Genomic DNA, 5,806 nt, shown 5'->3' with positions numbered 1-5,806 from the left:
CCATGTTTAATAGTGTAATACTATATTATATATAACCATGTTTAATAGTGTAATACTATATTGTACATAACCATGTTTAATAGTGTAATACTATATTGTACATAACCATGTTTAATTGTGTGATACTATATTGTACATAACCATGTTTAATAGTGTGATACTATATTGTACATAACCATGTTTAATAGTGTAATACTATATTGTACATAACCATGTTTAATAGTGTAATACTATATTGTATATAACCATGGTTAATTGTGTAATACTATATTTGTTCATCCTTATCTGAGACAGATGGCCCCATTTCAAAGATAAAAACCCTATTTGAGTGCTTAGAAAATAAATTTGCAAATTATGGTGGAAAATAAGTATTTGGTCAATAACAAAAGTTTATCTCAATACTTTGTTATATACCCTTTGTTGGCAATGACAGAGGTCAAAAGTTTTCTGTAAGTCTTCACAAGGTTTTCACACACTGTTGCTGGTATTTTGGCCCATTCCTCCATGCAGATCTCCTCTAGAGCAGTGATGTTTTGGGGCTGTTGCTGGGCAACACGGACTTTCAACTCCCCCAAAGATTTTCTATGGGGTTGAGATGGCTAGGCCACTCCAGGACCTTGAAATGCTTCTTACGAAGCCACTCCTTCATTTCCCGGGCGATGTGTTTGGGATCATTGTCATGCTGAAAGACCCAGCCACGTTTCATCTTCAATGCCCTTGCTGATGGAAGGAGGTTTTCACTCAAAATCTCACGATACATGGCCCCATTCATTCTTTCCTTTACACGGATCAGTCGTCCTGGTCCCTTTGCAGAAAAACAGCCCCAAAGCCTGATGTTTCCACCCCCATGCCTCACTGTAGGAATGGTGTTCTTTGGATGCAACTCAGCATTCTTTGTCCTCCAAACACGACGAGTTGAGTTTTTACCAAAAAGTTATATTTTGGTTTCATCTGACCATATGACATTCTCTCAATCGTCTTCTGGATCATCCAAATGCTCTCTAGCAAACTTCAGACGGGCCTAGACATGTACTGGCTTAAGCATGGGGACACGTCTGGCACTGCAGGATTTGAGTCCCTGGTGGCGTAGTGTGTTACTGATGGTAGGCTTTGTTACTTTGGTCCCAGCTCTCTGCAGGTCATTCACTAGGTCCCCTCGTGTGGTTCTGGGATTTTTGCTCACCGTTCTTGTGATCATTTTGACCCCACGGGGTGAGATCTTGCGTGGAGCCCCAGAAGGAGGGAGATTATCAGTGGTCTTGTATGTCTTCCATTTCCTAATAATTGCTCCCACAGTTGATTTCCTCAAACCAAGCTGCTTACCTATTGCAGATTCAGTCTTCCCAGCCTGGTGCAGGTCTACAATTTTGTTTCTGGTGTCCTTCGACAGCTCTTTGGTCTTGGCCATAGTGGAGTTTGGAGTGTGACTGTTTGAGGTTGTGGACAGGTGTCTTTTATACTGATGACAAGTTCAAACAGGTGCCATTAATACAGGTAACGAGTGGAGGACAGAGGAGCCTCTTAAAGAAGAAGTTACAGGTCTGTGAGAACCAGAAATCTTGCTTGTTTGTAGGTGACCAAGTACTTATTTTCCACCATAATTTGCAAATAAATTCATTTAAAATCCTACAATGTGATTTTCTGGATTTGTTCTTCTCTTTTTGTCTGTCATAGTTGAAGTGTACCTATGTTGAAAATTACAGGCCTCTTTCATCGTTTTAAGTGGGAGAACTTGCACAATTGGTGGCTGACTAAATACTTTTTTGCCCCACTGTACATGGGGGTTGTTTATCAGGTCTACAGTATATAGTGGGGGTTGTTTATCAGGTCTACAGTATATAGTGGGGTTGTTTATCAGGTCTACAGTATATAGTGGGGGTTGTTTTATCAGGTCTACAGTATATAGTGGGGTTGTTTATCAGGTCTACAGTATATAGTGGGGTTGTTTATCAGGTCTACAGTATATAGTGGGGTTGTTTATCAGGTCTACAGTATATAGTGGGGTTGTTTATCAGGTCTACAGTATATAGTGGGGTTGTTTATCAGGTCTACAGTATATAGTGGGGTTGTTTATCAGGTCTACAGTATATAGTGGGGTTGGTTTATCAGGTCTACAGTATATAGTGGGGGTTGTTTTATCAGGTCTACAGTATATAGTGGGGGTTGTTTTATCAGGTCTACAGTATATAGTGGGGGTTGTTTTATCAGGTGTACAGTATATAGTGGGGTTGTTTATCAGGTCTACAGTATATAGTGGGGTTGTTTATCAGGTCTACAGTATATAGTGGGGTTGTTTATCAGGTCTACAGTATATAGTGGGGGTTGTTTTATCAGGTCTACAGTATATAGTGGGGTTGTTTATCAGGTCTACAGTATATAGTGGGGGTTGTTTTATCAGGTCTACAGTATATAGTGGGGTTGGTTTATCAGGTCTACAGTATATAGTGGGGGTTGTTTTATCAGGTCTACAGTATATAGTGGGGTTGTTTATCAGGTCTACAGTATATAGTGGGGGTTGTTTTATCAGGTCTACAGTATATAGTGGGGTTGGTTTATCAGGTCTACAGTATATAGTGGGGGTTGTTTTATCAGGTCTACAGTATATAGTGGGGGTTGTTTTATCAGGTCTACAGTATATAGTGGGGGTTGTTTTATCAGGTCTACAGTATATAGTGGGGGTTGGTTTATCAGGTCTACAGTATATAGTGGGGTTGTTTTATCAGGTCTACAGTATATAGTGGGGTTGTTTTATCAGGTCTACAGTATATAGTGGGGTTGTTTTATCAGGTCTACAGTATATAGTGGGGATTGTTTATCAGGTCTACAGTATATAGTGGGGTTGGTTTATCAGGTCTACAGTATATAGTGGGGTTGTTTTATCAGGTCTATAGTATATAGTGGGGGTTGTTTTATCAGGTCTATAGTATATAGTGGGGTTGGTTTATCAGGTCTACAGTATATAGTGGGGTTGGTTTATCAGGTCTACAGTATATAGTGGGGTGTGTTTTATCAGGTCTACAGTATATAGTGGGGGTTGTTTTATCAGGTCTATAGTATATAGTGGGGGTTGTTTTATCAGGTCTATAGTATATAGTGGGGTTGGTTTATCAGGTCTACAGTATATAGTGGGGGTTGTTTTATCAGGTCTACAGTATATAGTGGGGTTGTTTATCAGGTCTACAGTATATAAGTGGGGTTGTTTATCAGGTCTATAGTATATAGTGGGGTTGTTTATCAGGTCTACAGTATATAGTGGGGTTGTTTTATCAGGTCTACAGTATATAGTGGGGTTGTTTATCAGGTCTATAGTATATAGTGGGGTGTTTTATCAGGTCTACAGTATATAGTGGGGTTGTTTATCAGGTCTATAGTATATAGTGGGGTTTGTTTATCAGGTCTACAGTATATAGTGGGGTTTGTTTATCAGGTCTATAGTATATAGTTGGGGGTTGTTTTATCAGGTCTATAGTATATAGTGGGGTTGTTTATCAGGTCTATAGTATATAGTGGGGTTGTTTATCAGGTCTATAGTATATAGTGGGGTTGTTTTATCAGGTCTACAGTATATAGTGGGGTTGTTATCAGGTTCTATAGTATATAGTGGGGTTGTTTTATCAGGTCTATAGTATATAGTGGGGTTGTTTATCAGGTCTACAGTATATAGTGGGGTTGTTTATCAGGTCTATAGTATATAGTGGGTTGTTTATCAGGTCTACAGTATATAGTGGGGTTGTTTATCAGGTCTATAGTATATAGTGGGGTTGTTTATCAGGTCTACAGTATATAGTGGGGTTGTTTATCAGGTCTATAGTATATAGTGGGGTTGTTTATCAGGTCTATAGTATATAGTGGGGTTGTTTATCAGGTCTATAGTATATAGGTGGGGTTGTTATCAGGTCTATAGTATATAGTGGGGTTGTTTATCAGGTCTATAGTATATAGTGGGGTTGTTTATCAGGTCTATAGTATATAGTGGGGTTGTTTATCAGGTCTACAGTATATAGTGGGGGTTGTTATCAGGTCTACAGTATATAGTGGGGTTGGTTTATCAGGTCTACAGTATATAGTGGGGTTTGTTTATCAGGTCTACAGTATATAGTGGGGTTGTTTATCAGGTCTACAGTATATAGTGGGGGTTGTTTATCAGGTCTACAGTATATAGTGGGGTTGTTTATCAGGTCTACAGTATATAGTGGGGTTGTTTATCAGGTCTACAGTATATAGTGGGGTTGTTTATCAGGTCTACAGTATATAGTGGGGGTTGTTATCAGGTCTATAGTATATAGTGGGGTTGTTTATCAGGGTCTACAGTATATAGTGAATGAACTTCCTTTGTTTGATGAAGATAGACATAGAATTCTATAAAAATGACGTGTGAGAGAGAGGGGAGGATGGGAGTGAGGGATATTGAGATTTGAAGGAGAGGGGAGTGAGGGATATTGAGAGGTGAGGGAGTTGAGGGAGAGGGGAGTGAGGGATATTGAGAGGTGAGTGAGTTGCGGGAGAGGGGAGTGAGGGATATTGAGAGGTGAGAGGGAGAGGGGAGTGAGGGATATTGAGAGGTGAATGAGTTGCGGGAGAGGGGAGTGAGGGATATTGAGAGGTGAGTGAGTTGCGGGAGAGGGGAGTGAGGGATATTGAGAGGTGAATGAGTTGCGGGAGAGGGGAGTGAGGGATATTGAGAGGTGAATGAGGTGAGAGGGAGAGGGGAGGGAGGGATATTGAGAGGTGAGTGAGGTGAGGGTGAGGGGGAGTAAGGGGATTGTGAGGTGAGGGAGAGAGGGAGGGAGATGGGAGTGATGAGGATTGAGAGGTGAGTGAGGTCCGGGAGAGTGTGCTGTAACCATGGAGATCAACATGGATGGAGGGAGGGGCAGAGAGAGGATGAAGGGGGAGAGGAGTGATGATCAGATTGGAGCTGTGTGGTAATACAGGGATTAGAGGAAGCATTCAGTGAACACTACATCCACCCATTCTCCCTCTAATCCTCAACCTCAAATCAACAGCATTCACCTTCTGCATATTTCTCTCTCTGTCTGTGTGTGTGTGTTGCCATGTGGGCATGAGTACCTCTGTGCTCTGCCAGTGATTCATTCAGAACTGCCCCGGAGCTATTTTTAAAAGCAATCTCTATTTGTGTGTGTGTGTGTGTGAGCACGCATTCCTTTCCTCTCCATTAAAGAGCAGATTCTGTATACAGCAGTGTAACACCAGACATGTCTAAACCATTATTTAACCCCTCTGCAGTCTGTTTTACTGTACTACGGTATTCCTCTGGGCTTCCCAACAGAGGTGCTACGCCCCAAATGGCATTCTATCCTATTTCCTATACAGCGCAATACTTTTGGCGAGAGCCATATATGGGCCCTGGTAGAAGTAGTGTACTACAGAGGGAATAGGGTGCCATGGGAAGCACCCTGGGTGTAATCTAGATTCCAGCCTTCTGAATGAACCTGGTGGTCAGAGGAAACAGATGATTGGAAAGATGTTACAGGGGATTTCTCCTCTTAACATGCTGCTCCAGGTACCAAGCTGTCACTGAAATCCATCACAATAGTTGGAGCTGTGGAAATGATACACGGTGTCTATTATCCTGCTGTTTTATGTGAAAAGCCCTGAAAGAGGACAGATGGATACCAAACGTGTGAGGCTACGGCCTCTATCAAAGCCTCTATTAGCAGGCTTCACCTCACAGAGCAGAACTCAGTGCAGAGACCAGGTTATAACATCAGTCTGCGAAGCCTCTATCAAAGCCTCTATTAGCAGGCTTCACCTCACAGAGCAGAACTCAGTGCAGAGACCAGGT

The sequence above is a fragment of the Oncorhynchus kisutch genome, unplaced genomic scaffold (genome assembly GCF_002021735.2).
Source record: "Oncorhynchus kisutch isolate 150728-3 unplaced genomic scaffold, Okis_V2 Okis05a-Okis16b_hom, whole genome shotgun sequence".
NCBI classification, from domain to species: domain Eukaryota; kingdom Metazoa; phylum Chordata; class Actinopteri; order Salmoniformes; family Salmonidae; genus Oncorhynchus; species Oncorhynchus kisutch.
This window is presented reverse-complemented; position numbering follows the sequence as displayed.